At 45.2% G+C, this 13,177-nt stretch overlaps 1 non-coding gene and 1 pseudogene across 1 annotated transcript; one reads left to right on the top strand and one right to left on the bottom strand.

Annotated features, from left to right (window-relative positions):
- Positions 1–10,381: 10,381 nt before the first annotated feature.
- On the bottom strand, positions 10,382–11,260 carry LOC110296096 (small ribosomal subunit protein uS5 pseudogene; annotated as a pseudogene).
- A 1,122-nt stretch (positions 11,261–12,382) lies between these two features.
- On the top strand, positions 12,383–12,454 carry Trnac-gca (transfer RNA cysteine (anticodon GCA)). The gene has a single exon. It is a non-coding gene; the product is annotated as a tRNA-Cys (tRNA).
- Positions 12,455–13,177: the final 723 nt, after the last annotated feature.

The following is a 13,177-nucleotide window of genomic DNA, read 5'->3' as shown; positions in this document are numbered from 1 at the left end:
CTTGTGTTTGAAGACATGGGGCAGGTGATGAAATCCTTTCCCTTTCTCTACTTCTCGACCTGCTCAAAAATAAATTCCTGGGCAGCCTGCTCTCACTACCCCAGACAGAGGCCATCCCGATGCCATGCTTTCCTCCCCGTGATGGATCATGGGGTATTACACTGCGATCTAAAGCCCTCCATGAGATGGCTCCTGTAGATGTTCTGCCAGAGTATTACAAAAACCACCACTGTAGTCCCCTTCTCTCTCTCTTGTTACTCTGGTACTCTAGCCTGTTGGAGGCACCATGCTTGGCTTCCCGTTTCCTGTATTCTGCCTGTGTTTCTTCATAGCTCTCCATCTGACTCAATCATTTGATTAGTAGTATCTTTGTCCATGATGAAATCTACAAGGCTGGGACTTTTTGTACCTGAACAAGACTATCTGGCATGTCTTAGATGGTTACCAAGTATTTCAGTGAGTGACTAGATAATTTAGTTTGTATTAAAGTGTAAAGTGCTCACTTTTAATCCCAGCACTCCAGACACCGAGGCAGGCAGATCTCTGTGAGTTTGAGACTAGTCAGCTCTACAATTCCAGGCCAACCAGACCTACAGAATAAGACCCTGCCTCAAAAAAAGCATGCAAGTTGCCAAAGCCAAGATTTGGGATGATTGTTAACAGAAAAATAGGGATTAAAGGTGTATGCCACCACTGGGCAGCGTTCTCAAGTTACTTTAACTCGCCTCGTTTCTTCTGATAACCTGTTTATAAGTCTCACCCTCTGTGGTCATCTGGTTGATTTAGTTGGTTAACTTCTGGCTTGAGTTCACAACTGAAGACCACTATACAAATCAGGATTGCCTGTATGCTGTTTCTTTGTCCCTGTATTTGTCCTTTTTAAGCTGTATACCTGTCAAATTTCTACAAAAATACGATTAACAGAATAATGTTGTCCCAGTGGTTTGAGATGATGCCAGCACCTATGGAGACATGAAACTGGACTTAATAAGCTTTAGGCAGCCACAGATAGACCCATTTCTTCTAAACCTTGCTGCTCAAAAAGGCCTAAAAGAGCCATGACAGGGACTGGAGAGATGGCTCAGTTATTAAAAGCTCTTCCAGATGGACCTGGGTTTGATTCTCAGCACCCGCATGGCTGCTCTTTTCTATGACTCCAGTTCCAGGGGATCTGATGCTATTGCTTCCTCTCTAGGCACCAGGCTCACTAGTGCACAGACATACATGCCGACAAAACATCCATACACATAACAAATATTCTTTTAAAAAGGGTCTTGAAGCTGATGTACACCTTTAATCCCTGCACTCAGAAGGCAGAGACAGGCGTGTCCCTGAGTACAAGGACAGCCTGGTCTACAGATTCAGTTCCAGGACAGCCAGGGCTACACAGAGAAACCCCCTGTCAACAAGACAAAACAAAACAAACGGGTTTTGACAGTTGGTATATAATTGTTATGATCTACTTGATGTAGCCATTTGTTCCATGCCTGCCAGCTATTTCATATTGTTGCTGTAACATGCCAGCCAGTCATTGACACAGAGAAGGGACTTGGCTCAGAGTGAGGACATCCTGACCACATAGCCTCTCTCTCTCTCTCTCTCTCTCTCTCTCTTGTCTCGTGTGTGTGTGTGTGTGTGTGTGTGTGTGTGTGTGTGTGTGTGTGTGTGTGTGTGGAGAGAGAGAGAGAGAGAATACACTATAGCTATCTTCAGACATAACAGATCCCATTACAGATGGTTGTGAGCCACCATGTGGTTGCTAGGAATTATTGAACTCAGGCCTTCAGAAGAGCTGTCAGTGCTCCTAACCACTGAGCCATCTCTCCAGCTCCCTGTTATATAGGTTCTATATGAGGTTTGCTAATCTTAAGGAATTCCACAAAGCTTTATGTAGGACCCATCAAATCAAAAGTCAATATAAATTGCTATGTCTGAAATATCTTGAGTCAGAGCTGACCACCAAGCTGCTCTTCCTGCACCTACATATGAACTCATTGTGATTTTTTTTTCCTTTATAAACTGACAGAGAAAGATAACCATTGTCATAGTTCGGATAATTCTGAGCTATGTCCCTGGTCTGAGCACTATCCGGGTGTGCATTCAATAAACTATTCTTACGTAACGAGATCAGTGTTCATATGGTTTGTGTAGTGACTCCTGAACCCCAACAGTAATTACTGCTCATTCTCCCAACATGCAATCAAACCAACTGGAGTAATTCCACTGAGGTACAATCAAAACAATTACCTGTAGTGGGTGATGGCACACTTCTTTAATCCCAGTTCTCAGAAGGCAGAAGCAGGTAGATCTCTGTGAGTCCAAGGCCAGCCTAGTCTACACAGTGAGTTTGAGAACAGTCAGGACTACACAGTGAGACCCTGTCTACATTATGTGTAGATCCAGGACTACACATACTGCCCTGTAAAATGCATTATGGGAAGATCTCAGGGTGTGTGGGGGGGAGCAATACAAAAAACAAAACCAGCAGTTGACTGAGACAGACACAGATACTTAACCCAGCCATTGGATTGATGTCAGGGACCCCTATGGCTGAATTAGGGGAAGGATGGAAGAAGCTGAAGAGGAGGATGACCCCATAGAAAGACCAGCAGTCTCAACTAACCCGGACCCTTGGGAGCTCCCAGACACTGAGCTACTAACCAGCATACAGGAGCTGGTCTGAGGCCCCCAATACATATATAGCAGAGGACTGCCTCAGTGGGAGAAGATGTCCCCAATCCTCGAGAAACTTGAGGCTACAGGGAGAGGGGAAGCCTGGTGGTAGGGAACATCCACCAGGTGGGGGGTGTGGGGATGGGATGAGGAACTGTGGAAGTGGGGCCTGGATGGGGGGGGGGGGCAATGGCTGGATTATAAATAACAGCAACAAAAGCCCACTTAACTGTAAGTAACAGGATTAGCAATATTTTGGGGACAAAATCTTGTTCAAAACAGAAGACTTTACCAGGCATGTAACATACACCTATAATCCCAAAGGCAAGATCAGGAGTTCAAGGCCAGTTTCAGCTGTAGAGTGAGGTAAAGATCACTTGACTATATGAAACCTTGTTTTAAAAAAAGCAGAGCCGGGCGTGGTGGCGCACGCCTTTAATCCCAGCACTCGGGAGGCAGAGGCAGGCGGATTTCTGAGTTCGAGGCCAGCCTGGTCTACAGAGTGAGTTCCAGGACAGCCAGGGCTACACAGAGAAACCCTGTCTCAAAAAAAACCAAAAAAAAAAAAAAAAAAAAAAAAGCAGGACAACTTGATAGACACCTTTAATCCTAGCACTGGGTTGGAGAGATGACTTAGCAATTCAGTTCCAGGAATCTGACTGCTCTTCCAGAGGTCCTGACTTCAATTCCCAGCAACCACATGATGGCTCACAACCACCTGTAATGGGGATCTGATGCCCTCTTCTGGTGTGTCTGAAGACAGCTACAGTGTACTCACATACATTAAATAAATAAATCTTTTTAAAAAAAAAAATCCTAGCACTAAGGAGCCAGGCACAGGGGAGTTTCTTGAGTTCAAGGCCATTCTGGTCTACATAGTGAATTCCAGACCAACTAGGACAACATACTAAGACCCAGTATTTAAAAAAACAAAAGTAAGGAAGTAACACAAAAGCCTGGAGGTCATGGGGAACAGGGTCTCCTGTTTATGTCAAGGACAAGAACAACTACAGAGTTTGTCCAGAAGGTCCTTCTACATATGTGCAATGGTACAGCAGCACACCAGCATGGGAACCCTTCAGTTGCTTGCCATCTGTTTGGTTTGTTTATGTCCACCCCCTCCCTTGTAATAACACACTGGGCAGTTTAGCTCCTTCATCTGAAGGTATTTACGTATGTACACACACACACACACACACACACACACCCTTCTGAACCTACACCTAGCAACTTCAGAATTCCTCAGGCCCCTGCCCACATCAGGCTATGTGGGCAATATGCCTCTCCACACCAAACAGCAAACAAATGTGCTCCCAGCATATCTGGGTAGAAAGAATATGTAGGTCCATCCACCCTAAACTGGTTCTGAGTGTATGACAGCTAAAAAAAAAAACCCTCCATTTTATGTTAGGCATCCATCTGGTAGCCATTTCTCTAACTCCAGTTCCTGGAAGATAAGTGCCCAGTAACCCTGATTCAGTGACCTACTCAGAAATGTACAACCGTGACCACCTACTTTTGACTAACTGCTGTTTTTTGGCTTTTGTAACTTGCTTATGCAGACACCCAAGGACTGTTTGGGGCCTTTGAGTAGGGAAGCTTCTGATGGCTGGGAGACTGCATGGGCAGAGTGAACTCTGTGGGCTGGCAGGAACAGGCTGCGCCATCCTCAGCTGTAGTCAGCATCCCTGTGGACATTCCCAAGAATTTGCTGGACGCTGCAGATGCTGACAAGGACTGCTCAGTTTTCTATCAGGATTCTGGATTGTCCTCCCTTGTTACTTTAGAATATTGCTGATCTGGAGTGCTGTGCCAAGCTCTGCGCTTGGTAATGGGGCAACACAGGTAACTGGGACATGCCCAGATATACAGTGCCCGACTCTGACGTGGTCTGGTGGGGCATTCTGTAAATAACAACAGACCACACTAGTATTAGAAACAGTATGTCCACAAATTTAACTCACTATGCCTGGATATTGTAAATAGGAATCCCTTCTTTTTTCTCTCAGTGTTCAGGATTAAAGCCTAGGTCTCACACATGTAAGGCAGATTGACTACCACTGAGCTAGACTACCAGCACAAATAAACTTTTGTTTTGTTTTGTTTTGTTTTGTTTTTGTTTTTGTTTTGTTTTTTGTTTCAGTGCTGGGAATCAAACCTAGAGCCTTAGGTATATCCGGCAAGCACTACTACTGTGTACATCCGTGGCTCCTGTATTTTTACCTGTATTTTATAATAGAGCCTTAGGTATATCCGGCAAGCACTACTACTGTGTACATCCGTGGCTCCTGTATTTTTACCTGTATTTTATAATAGCTCACAAGTAACTGGATTTGAAAACTTTATTAGTCATATTACTTTTAGAACATAAGTGTTTTTGCTATTGCAATAATTCAATGATTAAGGCAATTGCCACTTTGCAACGCAAGCCTAATAACTCAAGATGGATTCCTGAAATCCACCATTGAGATGGTTTGTGTATGCTTGGGCCAGAGAGTGGCACTATCGGGAGGTGTGGTCTTGTTGGAGTAGGTGTGTCACAGTGGGTGTGGGCTTTAATACCCTAGTCCTAGCTCCCTGGAAGTGAGTATTCTGCTAGCAGACTTCAGATGAAGATGTAGAGTTCTCAGCTCTGCTGCACCATGCCTGCCTGCATGCTGCCATGTTCCTGCCTTGATGATAATGGACTGAACCTCTGAACCTGTAAGCCAGCCCCAATTAAATCTTGTCTTTATAAGAGTTGCCTTGGTCACGGTGTCTGTTCACAGCAGTAAATCCCTAACTAAGACAACCATAAAAGTGGATATTGAGAACTGACTCCAGAGATGTTTTCTGACCTCTGCACACATGCCATGGCATGCAGGGCCCCCATCACACTCACACATACGTGTGTGTGTGTGTGTTGCATGTATTCGAGTTTGTAGATAAATGTGCCTGAATATAGTGGCCTGAGCAGGACACAGGACATAGCCTCTCTGCCTTGCCTTGCTACAGAGTTGCTTACTAAAGCAGAAACTTGCTGTCTCCTTGAGGTTCTTGAGATCCCTGTCTCTACCCCTTTGGGTTGGGTTACAGGCACATGCAGCGATTCCTAGCTTTTTGTGTGGTTTCTGGGGATTCAAAGTGCTAGGGATCGTGAACTTAGGTCTCCGTGATTGTGCTCTTACCCACTGAACCATCTCCCCAGCCCCAGTTTTAATCTGATCCTCCAGTCTTGGCCTCCAATGTGGGCATCACCACAGGAATGTGCTGCTGCCACTGTGACTGGCTCTATATTTTGTTGTCTGTTTTGAGACAATAGCTGAGGCTGGCCTTGAATTCACTATGTATCTAAAGATGACCTTGAATTCTTGATCTACCCAGTGCTGGGATGATAGGCATGTATCACCTAGCGCTTCATACATACTAGGCAATCACTCTACCAACTGAGCTACACCCACCATTACTTATATTTTACATTAAGAGAATGTACATGTTTATGTGGGAACACAAATGGCCAATGGGAAAAGAACAGAGAACAAAGGAACAAAGTATTTATTGCCATAGCACACAAAAGGCAATTCCTTGACTATGTTGGAGCTTTGTTCTTTTAATACTTTCTTCCTTTTAAGATGGGTTATAAGGAGCTGGGAAGACAGTCTGGTGATTGAGAGCACTTGCTGCTCTTCCAGAGGACTTGGCTTTGATTCCCAGCATCGAGATGGCAGCTCACAACCATATATAACTCCTATTCCTGAATATGCCATGATCTCTTCTAGCTTCTTCACACAATAGCATATGTGTGCACACACGTGGTGCATATACATACACGCAAAATGTCATACACATAAAACATTTTAAGGTTAAAAAATAATTATTGACCGGGCGTGGTGGCGCACGCCTTTAATCCCAGCACTTGGGAGGCAGAGGCAGGCGGATTTCTGAGTTCGAGGCCAGCCTGGTCTACAGAGTGAGTTCCAGGACAGCCAGGGCTACACAGAGAAACCCTGTCTCAAAAAACCAAAAAAAAAAAAAAAATTATTATTAATTTTTTGAGACAGAGTTTCTCTGTGTAGCCTTAACTGTTCTGGACCTCATTCTGCAGACTATGCTGGCCTTGAACTCAGAGATTCATCTGCCTTTGCCTCCCATGTGAAAATAATAGACTTTAAAAATGATAAGATATACTGGGTGTGGTGGCTCACACCTTTAATCCCAGCACTCGGGAGGCAGAGGCAGGCAGATTTCTGAGTTCGAGGCCAGCCTGGTCTACAAAGTGAGTTCCAGGACAGCCAGGGCTATACAGAGAAACTCTGTCTCGAAAAAAAAAAAAGATAAGATATATGTGGTATATATATATATATATATATATATATATATATATATATATATATGAAATATATATTATATATATATATATGAAATATATATTCAAATGGTACAAGAATATACAAGGAAGCCAGGCATGGTGGGCACATCCTTTAATTCCAGCACTGAGGAGGCAGAGGGTTTCTGAGTTTGAGGCTCAGCCTGGTCTATGTAGTGAGTTCCAGGAGAGCCAGGACTTTGTAGGAGACCCTATCTCTAAAAGCAAACAGTATACAAAGAGATCCCTCTAGCTCTAGTTCAGCCCCTGTAAGGGCCAATCTTGCCAGGTTCTATATGTCTCTTCAGACCCTTTTCACACATATGTAAGTCACTCTTTCCCCCTGACTGTCAGTTGCACACTATGAGGGACTCACATTGTCCTAGAGAGTTCTTGTTTTCTCTTGTTAAGATTTTCATTGCAATATAATGCTTTTGTTTTTGCAGTGTTGAGGATCAAACCCAGCAACTTGTACATGCTAGGCAAGCACTCTGCCAGTGAGCAATACCCTCAGCACCAGAAGATCCAGACTTGCCTTTATAAACTTTCTCATCTCAAGGCAACCACTCAGTTCTGTCCTCACAGAGGAAAGCAGCCACAGATCATAAGGAGGCATTGCTTGGGTTCCAGTGAAACAACTCAGGACTTTGAATTTTGGATTCATTTTATTTTTTACTTTTATGTGACATGGAGTTTTTTGGATTCTTTTGGTATGGTTTTGGTTTGTTTGTTTGTTTGTTTGTTTGTTTGTTGTTTATTTTTTCAAGACAGTCTCATTATGTAATTCTGGCTGTCCTGGAACTTACTATGTAGACCAGGTTTGCCTCGAACTCACAGAGATCCTACTGCCTCTGCCTCTGCCTCTGCCTCTGCCTCTGCCTCTGCCTCTGCCTCTGCCTCTGCCTCTGCCTCTGCCTCTGCCTCTGCCTCCACCTTCTGAATGTTGAGATTAATGTATGTGCCACTACACTCATCTGACACGGAGTATTTTTATAAAGTGACATTTAATATTTATGTAGCACTTATCTCCATTATTAAAACATTCTAAGGGCTGGAGAGATTTCTCAGAGGTTAAGAGCACTGAGAGGTTGTGAGTTTAATTCTCAGCACTCATATGATAGCTAACTACCACCTATAACTCCATTTCCAAGGAGAATCTACCACCTCTTCTGGCCTCCACAGGCACTGCAACGTGTGTGGTATAAAGACATACATGTGGGGAAAATATTCATACATGTAACCCCCCCCCCAAAAAAAATTGGTCAGGATTGGTGGTGCACACCTTTAATCCCAGCAGTCAGGAAGGAGGCAGAAGGCAGAAGCAGGTGGATCTGGGAGACTAGTCTGGTCTACAGAGTGAATTCTGGTACAACCAGGGCTACACAGAGAAACCCTGTCTTGGAAAAATCTTCTGCTGGGGAGCTAGTGAGCGACTAAGACCACACTCCAGCTCACCACCACCTTCCACCACCAGCACAGAGTCCTGTAGCTTCCTGCTCTCTTTCTGGGGTAGGCTGGCTGGAAGAAAGCCTGAGGGCTCCTGGTTCACATTCCTGCCTGCAGATATGAGGATGGGTTTTGCACGGGGTGTGAACACTCCAGCCTGCCAAGGCTTCGCTTAGCATCACATATTGTTGATGCTATTTGCTTTACAATCGGAGTGGAATTGTTTCTGTAGTACCACTTACTTAGCCTTCTGCCTGTTTTGAGAGTAAGGCTCCAGGGAAAGCTATTTTCTGGCCAGATCAGGTACCACTCCAGAGACCCATACATCTGAGTAGCTCATTGAAGCTGAAGAAGCTGATACTTAGCATCCAGGAGGCACCAGGTCTGCATCACTGTTCTCATCACAGGTCAAGGCTCTGGTCAGAGAATCCCCACCTGGGCCCAAGTTTCCTAGGGTTGCTGTAGCAAAGTATCACAAATTAGGTGGCCTCAACAGTAAATGTTTAATCTCCCATTTCTTGAGAACAGAGGTGTGGCATCAAGGTGAAGGCTCAAGTTTCTTTCCTTACCGCCTCTTCCTCACACCTGGGGATGGCTAGCAATTCTTGGAATTTCTTGCCTTGGAGACTAGATCAGCCCTGTATCTACTATCTTCTTCATGAGTTATTCTTTCTAACACTGAGTCTGTGTCTCTCCTCCCTCACAAAGAGACCAGCTGGCCTATCGACTTCCTCTGGACTTTATCAAGTGCAGCTGTACATTGCTATTTCCAAAGAAGAGCACAGTCGGATTAGAACCAGATTAGACCGTCAACATGTTTTGTTGTTTTTGGAGACAGTCACAGGTAACCCAGAGGACCTTGAACTCTCAATTCTCCTAAGTGCTGGGAGCAGGGGCATGTCCCACCACATGTGGCTTCAACAAATCCTTTTAGGCAACACAATTCAAAGTGTAACAGTGATCTTACCCCATGGTGAACACAAGTGTAGACACTGCCTGGTTGCCCAGAAGGTTGTAGTGTGACTGAAACACAAGGACACTCAAGTGGGAAACCCAGGATGGAGTGGAACATCTGGACTTCAGAACACGTGGACTCTAGCCCCAGTTTCCGAACTTGTAGTTCAGGATCCCAAACCACTGGCCGGTCTGGTGGCCCTTTTTTCTCCCCAGAATTTCAGTGAAAACTCAGATATTTATTAATTCTGTCTTTGTGGGGGGAGTCCCCACTATACCACAAACACTATGCCTGGGCATCTCTCTTCTAGGTTCCTCTCCTACCTCTCAGAAGTGCACAGCTATACTAGCCTCTTATACGGCACTGTTTCCCCTTGTTCTTGTAGCCATCTTCCCCCTAACCCCTCCCACCTTCCTATCTATTAGGTAATCTTTCCAAAGAACGAAGAGAATAGCCTGATCTCCAGCCATGCTCGCCGCTAAAGAGCATCCCCTCCTCTGTGTTCTCCACAGCGTCTAACTCACAACTACTTTTGCTTTTGCCTCACATCAGGCATTTCCACCTGTTAGCGCAAACATCCACAGGATTCCTGGCATCAGAAGACTAAATAATCTATTGTTCTGTTTCATGGAGGCACCCAAAGCCTACTGCCACAGTCACTGGCAGCCATTTTTTATTTACCCAGCAAACACTCACTGTTTAGGTTTTTTGTTTGATTGGTTTGTTTTGTTTTTAGCGGACTTAATTCATTTATTATTTTTTTTTCTTGTATTAAAAACCCTTATGTGGCCGGGAGTGGTGGCGCACGCCTTTAATCCCAGCACTCAGGAGGCAGAAGCAGGTAGATTTCTAAGTTCGAGGCCAGCCTGGTCTACAAAGTGAGTTCCAGGACAGCCAGGCCTATACAGAGAAACCCTGTCTCAAAAAACCAAAACAAACAAACAAACAAACAAACAAAACCCTTATGTGGTAGCCACAGCTGGAGCCTGGGTCCTCTGAACAGAGACTCTAGTGTGGGTTTTCACTAGATGATCAGTGAATTCCTGATAAGGAGACTTGGTGAAGACAGTCTATTTCCAGAGGTCAGGGGTCAGGTAGCTGCAAGTTTTGGAGATGGCATCAAAGGTGGCCTTGGCAAAGTTGCCCAGGGTGGTAGTGCAGCCTCTGGCTGAAGTGTAGCAGTCATCTATACCGGCCATCATCAGGAGCTTCTTGGGCACAGGAGTAGAGACAATACCTGTGCCTCTGGGGGCAGGGATGAGACGCACCAGCACAGAGCCACAGCGACCTGTCCCCTTGCATGGAACCGTGAGGGGCTTGCCAATCTTGTTCCCCAAGTAGCCTCTCCACACAGGGACGATGGAAAGCTTGGCCAAGATGATGGCCCCTCGGATGGCAGTGGCAACCTCCTTGGAGCACTTAACACCAAGACCAACGTGACCATTGTAGTCCCCAATAGCGACGAATGCCTTGAACCTGGTCTGCTGGCCAGCCCGAGTCTGCTTCTGCACTGGCATGATTTTCAGAACATCATTCTTTAGGGATGCACTCAGACAAAAGTTAATGATCTCAGATTCCTTAATGGGCAGGGAGAACAGGTAGATCTCCAAGGACTTGATCTTCATGTCCTTAACCACGCGGCCCAGCTTGGTGACAGGGATCCACTCCTTGTCTTCAGCTTTACTTCCACGAGCCCCAGGGCCTCGACCACGGCCACGGCCTCGACCATGACCGCGGCCCCTAAGACCACTACGGAATCCTCCGCGGAAGCCGGGGATGGCCTCCTAATCCTGGGCCCCGGGTCCTCCGGACCCTCCCGATGCATCGGTGTCATTCGACATTTGGTGTTTTCCTGAAGAAGAAGTGTTTAGTCTTCTTTAACGTAGTAATCTCAAATGAGTTTTTGGGATGACCTGCTCTAGTCTCATCTTAGCTACCCTTGACTTCTCTTCACTCCGTGAACTCATATTCTAAGTGCAACTGTGTCCAGGTTAGTTTTTTGTCAACTTGACAATGTACTAGGGAAGAAGGAATCTCAGCTGAGAACTGCCTCCATCAGATTGTCCTGTAGGCAAGTCTCTGGAACATTTTCTTAATTAACGATTGATATGGGTGGTGCCATCCCTGGGGAGGTGGTACTGGGCTGTAAAAGAAAGGAAACCGAGCAAGGCAGTGAGCCGCATTGCTCCTCTCTGCTCCAGTTCCTGCCACCATGTTTCTGTCCCTACCTGCCCACGCGATGACTTCCCTCGAACGACAGGCTGTGATTGGGACAGAGAAGCCAAGGTTTCTTCTCCAAGCTGCTTTTGGTTATAGTATTTTATCACTGTGATTGAAACCCAAGGCCTTTCACGCCACTCTTGTGTCCCGTGCCTGCATTTGTGCAGCATGGATAGGAGCAGAAACCACACCAGACCAACCAAAGTCAGGTACAAGCCTCATTTCTGGAGATTTAAGTATGGGGTGTGAGCTTACAGGTGCTGGAGGTTATTTACCACATGGAGAGACGCCTGTGAAACATTAAAGCTGACCAACTAAGGAACCAAAGCTGGGTTCAGTGGCATATACCTATAACCCCAGCACTCAGGCTGCAGGAGGAAAACAGTTAAGTCCAACTTAGGCTGTATAGTAGGACCCTGTCTCAATATCTCACCCTGCCATAAAAAACAAAACAAAACAAACAAACCAAAAAAAAAAAAAAAAAACAACCAAAAAACAAAAAACCCAAACCAAACCAAACAAACAAACAAACAAAAAAAGGCAGGGAAGCAAAGCTAAAGAGACAGGGTTCTAGTGTTTGAATTCCTGATATTCATTGGCTTCTCTGATAGTTTCACTGTTGTGGCCCAGTAAATTCCTTTTACTTTGTATTCATTAAAATTTAATGTGTATCATTCGCTGCTAGTGTGGCCATAACAGGAAAGGAAAGTTAAATTGGTTCAGAGAGACCATTTCTGCCAGCAGGGGGTATAGCTCAGTGGTAGAGCATTTGACTGCAGATCAAGAGGTCCCCGGTTCAAATCCGGGTGCCCCCTTACAGTCCCATAGTTGTATGGAGCACTCTTTTGAGTGTGTGGTCAGTACCATTTAGGAGAAAGAAATAATGATGTGGAAAAAGAAGAACATTTCCTAAGATATTTCTTAAGAGGTGAAGAAATCAGAATCGGTACTAGGTGTCCACCAGAGGGAGAGAGAGAGCAAGCTGAAACTGGGAAAACAAAACCACTGATCTAGTAGTATTTGCTTGGAAGCACAGCTGCACAGATGACCTGGCTCATTGACATTTCACTTCCCTTGCGTAGGGCTTAGTCTCATTTCCTTTCGAGCTTTTTCTTTTCCCACACATCTGACAAAAGCATCGACCGAAATAGTTTCTCCTTGTTGATCTACACATTGGGCTTAAGCTCAAAGATCCTTGGCCTTGGGGTTTGGTAAGAGAGCACAGTTGAGGTGAAGGACAAGAAATCCAACTTAGGTTTACTGTGGTGTTTATTCACAGTAGCAGGAATACAAAAGCAACATGGGCGGCAGTGATAATGGGCAAGCAAAATGTAGTGTACATATATGACAAAATTTTAATTCAAGTGCTTTTGTTTTTTAAAGAAGGCACTGAGGGGTGGTGGTTTGTATGAGAATAGCCCCCATAGGCTCAAATATTTGAATGCTTGGTTCCCAGTTTGGTGGAACTGTTTGTGAAGGATTAGGAGGTATGGCTTTGTTGAAAGAGGTGTATCACTGAGAGGGTGGGAGGGAGGGGG

Source organism: Mus caroli, unplaced genomic scaffold (genome assembly GCF_978045245.1).
Source record: "Mus caroli unplaced genomic scaffold, Mus_caroli_1 scaffold_7, whole genome shotgun sequence".
In the NCBI taxonomy this organism is placed as follows: domain Eukaryota; kingdom Metazoa; phylum Chordata; class Mammalia; order Rodentia; family Muridae; genus Mus; species Mus caroli.
The sequence above is the reverse complement of the archived record's forward strand: the minus strand, read 5'-3'. Positions and strand labels throughout refer to the sequence as shown.